Source organism: Lutjanus erythropterus, chromosome 10, assembly GCF_056507025.1.
Source record: "Lutjanus erythropterus isolate fLutEry1 chromosome 10, fLutEry1.hap2, whole genome shotgun sequence".
Taxonomy (NCBI): Eukaryota; Metazoa; Chordata; class Actinopteri; order Lutjaniformes; family Lutjanidae; genus Lutjanus; species Lutjanus erythropterus.
This window is the reverse complement of record NC_139326.1, coordinates 37,843,725-37,856,548: the sequence shown is the minus strand read 5'-3', so window position 1 is coordinate 37,856,548 and position 12,824 is coordinate 37,843,725.

Below are 12,824 nucleotides of genomic sequence, written 5' to 3'. Positions count from 1 at the left end.
ATCACAGTGAGGAACCTCGCATCCTTTAGTGATATTATGAAACATGATACTAGAATTATGTTACACATTGTGCCTTCAGTGGAAGAAATGTGAAATTCTTGGTTTTGCACAACAGCTTGGAGTTTTTTGGTGATCTAATTGAAAATATTGGTTTATTGGTTAATTGTTTAATTTAAAATGATAATGTTAAGGCAGGATCCAATTTACTTATGCACAACATGAATAAAATAATGATTATATACATCCAACGAGCACTGGATGTTTCTACATCCACCTTGCTGAATCCAACAGGTTTATTATTATAGATCAGGATTATCCTGGTCCCAGTTTCCCAGACCCTAGTTAGTGCTATGTGCATTGCACGCTGTACCTTATAGCTTACGGGCTGTTTCTCAGAGTCTCCTTAGCTAAGACTGTTAAACCTTTAGAAGGGCAGTCTGAACATCATAAGCTGTCATAGTTTTAGCATCATAAGACCAACAGGGTGTTAAACCAACCAGGGTGTTTTTTCCTCAATAGCAGAAAACAGTGGAGTCTTTGTCCAGCACTGAGCGTCGTGGAGAGAGGTCTGGCTGTGCGAGACTATTTGCAATATCATGCACATCTTGGCTACTTGCACAAATTACATCATTAGTTTAAAATTAACTTAAAGCTAGGGTAGGCAACATTGTTTGGTATTTTTGAAAAATTATTTTATAATAACCTTTCAGGATATTGTAAATCAATCAATACTGGCAGGAGGGGAGCGCTGAGTGTATGTTTGAAACTTTTTGGGTAAAAAATGTGGATTTATTTTCACTCCTGCATCTCAACTCCTCGTAGAAATTGCACACGGTGGACTGGCCAGATGAGAGCTCAGCATTTGTCTTCTAAACTTTTGGGATTAAAAACAAATTTATTTTTATTACCAATTGTCAGCCTTTGCAGCAGTGATCCTTGGAGAAATCACAGACCGGCCAAACTAGAGCTCAGCCTTTATTTTTTTTTTATTTTTGGGATTAAAAGGTGGATTTATCTTCACATTGGCTTGTTAACCTGTGTGCAGCAGCAAACACGGGGGAGAGCCGACCTTGTTGTTTACAGTAAGATAATTAGTCCCTCTGTTCGTGTTAACTGGTGACCGGAGGAAAAATGTATTTGAAAAGCACGTTGTGAGAGTAAAGAGAGGTCAGTACTGACACACAAACACACATGGGGCTAATCCACTGCTGCTTTTGGCGGTGTTGAGTCGAACCATGTCACACTGACTTGCGTCTCCATTGCCGTTTTTATCGTGCTATGCTGCGCCTGAGATGGACCGACTGTGGAGCGGGGCAAAAGCGAGCCAGACTCGCCTCCAAGCGGGATGCAGGGATGTCTCGCCGACAATTAACCAAACCGTGACCGGCCTCCTTTTCTCCCCCTCGAACAAGTGTCTGTTGTGATACTGAGCTCCTGTGTGTTCAGGACAGCAGAGAGAAGGATGTTTTTAAAAGTCTCTTTAAGTTCAGCTCTCAGTACTTCTGCCTCAAACTTCATCTCTGTGCTTTGAAATGTAGTTTCTCTCCATCACTGTTTGTACTCTCAGGTATCAGCTTTATTACACACAGTTATCGTCTGTCAGTCCATGCTTGTTCACGATTGTGTCGATATACTGTTGCATACATGAAGCACGTCCTGCTCATCTGGTAGGAGGAGCTCAGGACACAGAAAGTGAAACTTAATGCAAATGAGACTCAACAATCAACCATTTTTTGACCTTCTACCTACTGTAGCTTTAATGAAAAACAGTTAGAAAAATGTTTCTGTGCATAACACATCATCAGAATGTTGTCCTTTCACGTGTCATGTCTTATCATGGTAGCCTAATAAATTATAGAGTATATGCATAATACTAATACTAATGGTGGGGAAAAAAATATGTAATGTTTATGGAGCTTACAAAGGATGCAGCCTTTCTAAATGTCTGGTTAGGCTTTAACTGCCTGTACCCCAGACTGACCCTGAGAGCTGAACGCTGCCAGCAGAGGAGCGCAGTGCTGACAGAGACATGCTGCTACAGGTGCCTATGTGATGTGGTGGAAAATCTGAAAATAAAGACACATACCATGACCAAAATTGTCTTTGTGGTGTCTTAATAGAACTTTGCAAAGGATCAGTGCACAGTCACACAGAGCATTAAAGGAACTAATAATCAGTCTGCAGTGTCTTCTATAGGGTAAGGAAAACAAAGAGGTTGGGAGAAAATGAATCCAGTTGGGACAGAATGACTCTAAAGTGCTTATCAGGAGGGTTGGAATGTGCTTGTGTGAGACAGCTGTGTGCTCAAGGACAGGTAATCAGTTCATGCCTGACAGAACATGAGAAGCAACTGTGAGGAACGAGATGTAAACATTACTATCAGTGGCTGGTACATTCTCACACGTTAAAAAGTTATTTTCCCACACTGATAGTGACTCTCAATCAAAGCTAAAGGCCAAACCATTTCCATATGATAATGTGATTTATCACACTGCTATTTTCTCTCTCCTTGTGTCAATCTCTCAACAGCAGCCCATCCAACCAGTATAGCACAGTCTTCACGAAGATGCTGGATGCAGTGTTCAGGTTCCCTTTTAATATCAAACCAGGGGACAAACCAGTCTGAAGCATAGGCATATTACAAGTAGACGCTGCATTGGTCTTTGGATCTTTTGTGAACGTCAGCACCATACTGAAAAAGGTCCAGACTGGCCTGTGAACAAATACATGTTAACTGGGGAGCTGTGTTTTTTTTTAGATAACCTTTATTTTTCAACTGATTTCAGGCTGTTACGTGCCACAGTGTGTGTGGGTGCTTTTCATTACATTGAATTTTGCCTCGTTGTCTCCTCTCTCCTTCGTCGACCCGGAAGTTGTTTCCCCTCCGCCATGATGAAGGATTTTCCAATTGCTTAAATGCACCTGTAGGAGACGAGGAGAGAGGAGGCTTCTGGAGGAGCTCAGAGTGAGGATACACTGGTGTATCCTATGCAGAAGTCTTTTAGGGGTGTGCCGTGTAAATGAGGCCTGGCCTGGCACGTTTCCTATCTTGTGATCGGTGCATTGCAGTAAAAACCACTTGTGCTTGTGACCAGCTAAAACCTGGTCAAAGCGCAAAGTCTGTGCTTTTTCATCAGAAGATAGCACGCATAGGCGGGCTTTAAATTTTCATCACTCACCAATTTCCCAAATTACTATTGATCTGTCTGCTCTAAGTATTAAGGGCCAACTGTAACTTCAACTACAACTGTAACTGTAACTATAATTAAAATCATAAAGTTGCGGTCCAGACTCTGAGATCCACTTGAGTTAGAAAGAGTTTTAAAACAATATTTTTATAGATATAGTTCTGTAATTTCGGCATACCAGTTTAATTACCATAATTTTATATATAACAGAGGCCTCTGACAGGTGTTTTTAGATGTTTTAATAAGGAAATGTCACATATTACACAGGGGGGTGTATCTCACTGACTGAGACTGATTCGATTCATGTCTCAATACATGTTCAACGATATATCTGGTGTTAACATCTTATTATGAGTCTCATGTGTAAATGAGATCCTGTAGCCTAAATGAGAATCTGTGAACAAACTTTCAAACTGTTTCAAATATGAGTATTTTTGCAGTAAGATGATGTGCTGCTCTGTTTCATATGAAGAGTGCTGTGGTTTTGATGAGTGTGGAGGAACAGTGATGCTCTGTGTTACCTGCTCTCACAGTGACATGACGTCTCTGTGGGTCAGACTCGTGTCTCTGTTCTCTGCTGTCAGACACGTTTTACATTAATGATCTGCAGCAGCGTTTCTCATCTTTATTATAAAACACAAACTCATTCTAGGCTTGCATGTTGTGAAAGTTTGGTGGTGTGACGCGGTACAATGTCACTTCTGTCGTCTCTTTTGAGAAAATGAAGAGGAGACACCAGCCTTTAAACGATACAGGCCGTCTGAACCGATGCACTTGTGTCTTACACATTAAAATACAATGTATCAGATGCATGAGTGAATTGTTACATCCCTATATCACAGTGAAGTTGACCTTTGACCTTTTGGATATAAAACGTCATCATCACTTTATCATCTGGTCTTTATATTTGTGTGAATTTCTGTCATAATTAGCATCTGAAATCATAACTTATGACCACAAATGTGTTTAGTGAGGTCACTGTGACCTTTAACTTCCAAAGTGTAATCAGATCATCTATGAGTCTATGCGAACATTTTGACATATCAGGTTCACAAGAATGGGATGACCTGAAAATATAGTGCCTTCAGCCACAGCTGTCGCCGGCATGGAGCCATGAAAAAGGTTTTTCAAGGTTTTATCATTAATGTGCATAAAAATAATAGGCTGATCAATCCAGTGGTATTTGAGATTGGCTGTGGACGAGCTGTAGGTCCGTTGTTCACTCACATTTACATGTATGTACACACACATGCAGACTCATGCGTGGTGGGGATAATAACACCTTAAGAATGAAGAGCTGCCCAGGCTGTCAGACAACCAACCAGCACCGTGTTACAGTTACAGAGTGATTAAAGTTACCAGCCAAGATTAAAAAATGGTGTTCACCCGGTTTGAATGTGGTTATGGTTTCATCTGAACAACAGACGCAACTCGTGACTCACCAGGTAAACTGGAACATCTGACATTTGGCAGAATGGCCAGAGTGCCAGTCCCAGCCTTATAAAAACTCAGCATCCAATCTGCTCAAGCATGTGGATGTAAAATTTAAAATTACCAACAACACATTATCCTGTGACAAGTTGCTAATTTAGTATTCATGTGTATTTTGCACCCACAGAGCTCCCTGACAATAAATTCTTTCAACACAATGTTTAATGTCATAGAGTTTTTAACTGAGGTATCATTTGATTCACTGAGACAGAAATCGACAACCCCTCTTCCAAAAAGGTGGGACATTGTGTAAAACATAATTAAGAACAGAATACAATGATTTGCAAAAACGTATCGACTTATATTCAGAATGCAGTACAAAGACAAGAAATTTAATGTTCATCTGATTAACTTTATTGGTTTTTGAAAATATACACTCATTCTGAATTTGATGGCTGCAAAACATTCCAAACACTGGAGCTTGCTTTGCAAGGCAGCTCAATTCATGAGATCAGGTGAGAATCCATCTTGCCAGGCTTCAACTTATCCATTTGTGTACATAGTAAAAGTGGTGCAGCCAATCAGCGTCCTAGGAGGGACTACTGGCAGCTGCAGGTGTGGTTTAAGGTGTGATGACAACGAGAAGCATCCATGACCGGCTTCTGCAAGAGTTTGATCTGACTGCTTAGCCCATGTTACATGTGATAGACAGATGGTTTGTCCAGTCACCTGCCAAGTGTTTCTTGAAAGTGCCTGCCCTTTTCCAACCAGTTTCTAAGGACGACTTCCCAGGTGGTTCTGTGTAGCAAATCCGCTGTCATGTCAGGTTACATGTTTACCACTGTGATCTATTACCTTTTCTTAACAACACCCAGTATGCACTTGGAAACTGAGGATACTAAAGGGCTTTTCACACTACATATTCTTAGCCCTGGGCTGGTGAGTATCTCTGATGATCATGAAGGGACTCAGATTTCCACTCAAATTACAGTAACTTCCTGCTTCGTGAGAAGACATCAAAACTTTTGATCACAAACTAGTCTACAAGGCACATCAATTTTGAAGTCAATCTAATCACAATTTTTTTTTTTTTTGTACATCTGGACATGATACATGTGCTGACTGATTTCTGTACATGTTGATGAAATACTGTGGGGGCTGCTTCATTGAAATATTGCAGGGGGCACGATGGAGCCATTTTGGAAAACTGAATAAATATTGTCCTGCAGTTGTATTTAGGCCGGGTATCTTATCAGACATGTTTGGGGCAGATTCAACCATGAAGCGCAAAGTTAACAAGATAATTATACTCTCTGTTCGTGTTAACTGCTGACTGGAGGAGAAAAATGAGTCCAGCTACATCATGCTGATTTGCTTCTCCATGACCGCTTTTATTGTGCCTGAGACGGACCGACGAGCCACCTCCAAGCAGGATGCAAGGACGTCTCAGCAACCATGGCCACACCTTGACCAGTGTCCTTTTTAAAAGTCTCTTTAAGTTCAGCTCTCACTACTTCTGCCTCAAATGGAATCTCTGTGCTTTGAAATCTAGTTTCTCTCTGTCACTGTTTGTACTCTCAGGTATCTGCTTTATTACACACAGTTATCGTCTGTCAGTCCATGCTCGCTCACGATTGCCTCAATAAACTGTTGCGTGCATGAAGCGCGTCCTGCTCATCTGGTAGGAGGGGCTCAGGACACAGAAAAACAAAACAGATGAGACTCAACAATTTTATATTTTATAGGCTATAGACTACATATTTATTGGAACTATCACAAGGTCTTGTCTATATTTTAGCCAATGATCTACAGTTCAGTCAGACAACTCACGTTTAAGAATGTTTACTGGCGTCTAGGCTCCAGCCTTTGCACAAGGTCTGCTTCTGGCACGGTTTATTTGGGAACTGTTCTTCACATGCCAAACAACTCCTCACACAGAAGCAAAGCTGCCACTGTGTTACACCAGAGACGCACTGCTATATCTCTGGTCCACAGGAGCGATCCCACCTGTTGATCTCCCCGAGGCTGTGGAAGTACAACCGACAAGACGCAGACAGCGGAGGAGAGGCAGAAGAGGGGTTCAATGACGTCAAGCTGGTCTCCCCAGTTCAGCCCAGTGTTGGCTTTGGGAGCTACCACCTCTGTGAGGTCCATCAGCTCTGGAGCCACTGTGGTGGACGTCATAATTGGGTCGCTGCTGGACAAATTTGTCAGACGAGCCAGTCAGTGACACAACACTTTGAGGGAGAACCAGCTACTCGTCCATGGACTCAACGGCAGCTTGGGCATGTTTGAGACCAACATACAATACATACATCTGGTGAGTATCTCTGCTCCATGGTTTATTGCTACTATTGTCAGTCAGCTTGGGAGGTTCAGAACTTCTGTTTGTAGCAAGAAGAGGCTTCTGAATGGCAAGTAGGGTAGTGTCAGGCCCTTTTATATGGGGAAGGTCTCTCCCCTGTCTGATGCTGACACGCAGAGCATTCCCAATGTGAGACACAAAACAGATGTTATGTCAGAGAACTAAGCTTGCTCGTCTGATACTCACTGCCATGTAGGTGATAGGGAGGAATGAAGACCAGTCCCTCCAGTCGAATCATGAGCAGTCTGTTTTTAGGCATTTTTGTGCACAGCACACAGCGAGTCTGAGGCAATTTTCCCTATGGGGACAATAAAGTTTATCATATTGTAAATGTATTTCCATTTTCTAGGTCAAAACACTGCCAAACCACGCTGTTTACAAGCTGTCATCTGCCTGGTTTGCTGATAAAACATCCAGGGTAGGGTGGGCCATACACACTTGGCAAGAGAGGCTGCTGTCTGATGGGACCACAGCCCTGACTAGTAATACTTTGCTGACTAGATAAATAGTTTAGCCGACTAGTATTTTTGGTGCCGACTAGTGAGGGTGGCAATGTTCAGTTGCACATCATGCACATCCCTAGTGAAGGCCAGAAATGCTGTTACATTCATGACATGCAAAGGCCACAACCACACATCTGAGCAACAGCCTTCATCTAAGACCACGATGTCTTTTAAATTTCATGGAATTAGCTAATACTAGTGAGTGTGATACACATGAATGACCATGATATATGATGCGTATAACAAAGATAAGGTGGCCTAGCATAGAGAAAATGATCTATTTTTATACGCGTCTCTGATGCAAAACAGCTTGTCCTGTATCAGAGATGCTTGCATAAGCAAACCATCAAGGTTTATACCAAAAAATTCCAAGCATGTAGACAGGCCTATATGTTCTCTCTTAAACTGGAGATGTGAGCTGACAGGAACGAGGGAAATACAACCACTAAAGTTCATCCAAAAGATGAAGAGCAGTCAAAGGGAGGTTTGCTGGTGTTGTACAGAATCCAACATAGTGCCTCTGACAAAGTGTCAAAGACGTTAGGGCTACTGTCAACAGAATGTCAATTTAACAGAGAACTTTGAGTGCCATTTCACGCCGGTTGAGTGAGGTCAGAGATTAGAGCTGAACAGTTGATGAAATTTTTATTGAAATTGCAATATGGCCTATGGCAATTTACTAATTGCATGAGGTGCATTTTGTGTTGAATACACACACAACATATTTTACAGTCTTAGGGAAAAAAAACTCCTTGCACAAATAACACCATAATGATATGAAAATGAGAATAACGATGTAAAATTTGCATTTTTCAAAACCGTTCGGCCCTATTGGAGATAATAGCTTAATTGGTGCCTCACTCCTCCCTGTGTTACGGATAAACTTGCATATGGTGTCTCTGAAGACACCGAAGGCAACAACAAACTCTGCCTTAGTTGCCAAAGAACTACAGAACAGTCCCCACAATCCTCAAATCTTTGTTTGCAGGTTAGGAACTGCATAACAGGATTTTCACCTGATTATTTGTTTATTTTATTTATTTATTTATTTAGTTACCCCAATAAAAATTATAATATAATATAATATAATATAATAGATTAATACATAAAACATTACTAGTTTTCCTTCAACCCTTCTTTATATTTCTATAATATATACAATAAGAACAGAACAGGAACCAGGAATTGCAGTTGCGTGTGTGCGTGTGTGTGTGAACCTGTGTGCGTGCACCTGTGTGTGTGTGTGTGTGTGTGTATATGCATGTGTGTGCATGTGTGTGCGCACGTGTGTGTGTGTGTGTGTGCGTGCGTGTGTCTGTGTGCACCTGTGTGTGTGTGTGTGTGTGTGCATGTGTCATGACCAGTCACAAGGCTTTATTTAAACATTAATAAAAAATACTGAATACAAACATTAAAAAAGAATGTTCAGAAAATGGAACAGGAAATGATTCCATGGAATAGATCTGTGATGTCATCACTGGAATGTAATGACATCACAACATCAATAGATAGGAGTACAGTTAGTGCTTACTGTGATGACATCATTGGAATGTGATGTCATCACAGTGTGATGTCATCAAAGGAATGCAATGACCACATATAAAGTACACAAGTGCCTATACAGAGAAACACTACAGTAATACAGTAGTACAGCAGTACGAGAGTAATAGAGTAAGAGTAAGTAGAGTAATTTCATTTAGAGTGATATTAACGATCAATCACAATGAATCATATAGACAACAGTGACCTGAAATTCATGAGTGCGACTGAAATCAAGAATGAAATCATCACCGCGAGGAAAATTCATAAAAAAATGAATGACCAACTGATGGAGCTTAAAGTAAAGGCCTCCAAACATCTGGTAGCTGAAAATAGGTGTTTGAAAAAAGAACGTGAGTGTGAAACGCTAAGCATGATAGTCTGTAATAAGGACTCAGCCATTGAGAAATTGAAAGAAGAATTACGCGATATGTGTGATAAGTTTGAGAATGAAAGGGACCAGAGAGTTGTTTTAGAGAAGAGAATTGCGGAAATGTCGGACAAATACCGGAAACTTGAACACGCAAAAAACATTGAGACGATTAAGAAAAATGAGTTCTTTAACTTGGCCTACCCAAATAATGAGCACCTGACTGAGGATGAAAAGAGGACTTTGCCTGAACTGGTGAGCGATCTGAAACTGTATTTAAACAATGCCTACAACAAAATAAATGACCAGTTTCGGGAGTTGCGACAGATTGACAGTGAACTCACTGAGACAAAGGGGAAGCTTCTAGATATCACAGAAACTGCAAATCACCAGACCTCACAAGCTGAAACCTATAAACAAAAATATGAAGAGTATGTAGAAAAGTATAAGGAGACATTTCGTGAAGCTACAAAATACCGAACTGATGCTTACCATGATAAGAGAAACTCTGAAGTGCTGAAAAAGGACTTTAACACTTTAATGGACGTGTTAGACAATACAACAAATTCACTTAACAAACTGAAAGAGGAGAAACAAACACTAATACAACTTATTTCTCTGAAAGAACATGAAATAGAAAAACTCAAAAAAAGAAACAGAGCAATCACCACAGAGACTGAGGCCAAAGACAAGGAAATAGTCGATCTTAAGAGTTTGGTTAGTGAGTTCGAGGACAAAATCAGACTGCTAGAGCTCCCGGCCACAGCCCAAAGGGTAGAGAAAGATCTCATCCTTGACAATTTGTTCAGGGCACAGGAGCAAATACATCTGACGGATAAAACAGTTCAACAACTGAAAGATGAAATCAGAGATCAGAGTGGTGAAATCAAGCTGTCTACCATCGTAAATGAAGGTAATTCTGTAAGAACACAGGGGATTCAAACTTCTATTGTTGAGGAACTACCCATTACGAAGGAAGAATTGCCTGAGATGGCACCAGAAGACAATGTGTTGGAAGAGCCCCTGGTCAACATGGAGGAGCTAACGAGCCTCAAAAATGATTTCCAGTCTGCAAAAGAACAAATAGTCAAATACATGGATGACATCCAGTTTCTCAAGCAAGAGAACAAGACACTCAAGCATGACCTTTACATCTCAGACAAGAGGCGAGAGAAAATTAGGAACAGAATAAGAAGGGATCCCTCCAATCTCCAGATGATGGACATTCAAAGTCAAGAAATCGCTCAGACAAGATGTCTTCTGAAGGAAAAGGACAGGAAGATTGAGGACCTGATGGAGATGTTGGGCTGGCTGCCGAATGAAACAGTAGTGAAGTTCCAAATGTATAAATGGGATATAAGAGACCTAAACAAAAAGTTGATATCATCAAATGCATGTGCCAAGGCTTACAATGACTTGTTCAACAAGGAGAGGGAGACAAACAAATTGCTGACAGAAGAGCTGAGGAAGCTCAAGTTGGAGAATGGAGACCTAACAAGGTACAACTGCCTGCCACCTATTCAAACTAAGGCCAAGTCTCTCCCTGAGGACACGTCAAAAGACAAGTCTCAGCAACAGACTGCACCCAAATCAAAGCCTGACTCTCCCCCCAGTGAGCTCAATTGTCATGCAGTTCAAATCATGCCACAGCCACCTCCAACAAAGAAAAAATCACAGAAAATTGAATCTAAACCTCCTGAAGACACTTTGAATTCATCAAAGGTAGGTGAGGAAATCTGCAAGGAGGAGGAGAAGAGCGACACGCTAGCAAATGAGCCGAGGAGTGTCAAGATGTCAGCAGACTTACCAAGGTACACACGCTTGCCTCCTATTCAAACCAAGGCCAAGTCGCTCGCTGACGGCGTGCCAAAAGACAAGTGTGAGTCTGGGCACACATCAAGGCACAGACGGTTCCCACTCACATCTGCCACGTCCCGTCCAGCGTCTGCACAGGAATCAAAGCCTGACTTTCCCCCCAGTGAGTTTAATTGCCATGCAATTCAAATCATGCCACAGCCACCTCCAACAAAAAAAATGGAAGTTAAGTCTGCTAGACGCAGTTTGAAACGGTCAGCCCAAATTAAAAATCGTGACCATCCTGTGAAGGTATCAACATCTTGAAATAGTAACAAAAACGTTCAACAGTTCCTGACCTCTCACAGACATGTCACAGCTGCAGATCCATGTCCATGTGGCTGCGACTTTTCTGCGTGCAAGTTAGGCTAATTGGCAAATCTGAATTGCCACATTTCTGTTTTGCTGACTGTATTAAGAGTTTTGAAGGAAGTGATTCGGGTTCTGGCTTATGCCTGTTAGCAATCAACAATGTCTTAGTAGTAAGTTTAGCTTAACCATTATCCTTTCAAGACAACAGTCATTTTTATCATTTACTAACAGAGGATCAGTTTCAACTTCTTCACCAGATAACCGACTCACTGAGCCCTGCTGTTCACAGACTCATGTCGTCACAGAATGATGAAAAAAGTTCAAATAGTGCCTGACTTTTTTATTTCAACCACAATAGTCTGTTTGGCGCCTCCAAAATGTTGTGACCCATAGAATGAATGATTTGCTGTTATCACCAGTAAATCTGACCTGCACAAATAATGGTACAGCTGCATAACAGCATCATAACTGGTTAAAGTTGATTAATATTTCTTGTGATGTCCCATGATGTTAAGGAGTCTGTTCATGCTGGTAGAAGCAAAGAATCCTAACATCACTTCTGGCTTTGGGTCTTTGCTCCTGTCATTTGCTCCTGAAATACACAGCATGAATAGATCTTCATGATGGGCTGTCTGAGGGGCAGGGGCGAAAAAAACTAAAAGCACAACTTGGACATGGTGGGGAAAAATGTTATGCATTGAAAGTAAAACACTACCAGTCCCTGGTTTAGATTAAAATTCTGTTTTACAACTACTACCACAACTCAGTAATAAAAACACTCAGGGAAATATTTAAAGGTACATAGAGGAAAAATGATTTTCTAGTACACCCTTAAAAAAATGTTATTTTTTGACACAATAAATCATCACAATACAGTAACATCAGTTTTACCTGTCTTTTGGCTCTGCTGCTCCTCGGACTCTGATGTCTTCTCAGTAGGACAAAAAGAGATCGTCTCTGGTGGGGACAGAGGGCTGATGGCAATCGATGGCATATAAATGTGTCATCACATTTATTGTGTCATCAAAATAACATGTTTTGTGTCAGTTTCTGCAAAAAATGTTTTGCATGCTGCATCTTATTCTACACACCCAAATGTGTTAACTGGTCAATCACATTATGTATCTGCCATCAGCCCTCTGTCCCCACCAGAGACGATCTCTTTTTGTCCTACTGAGAAGACATCAGAGTCCGAGGAGCAGCAGAGCCAAAGTACAGGTAAAACTGATGATTCATTTACAGCCCTGTACTGTTAGGAACTA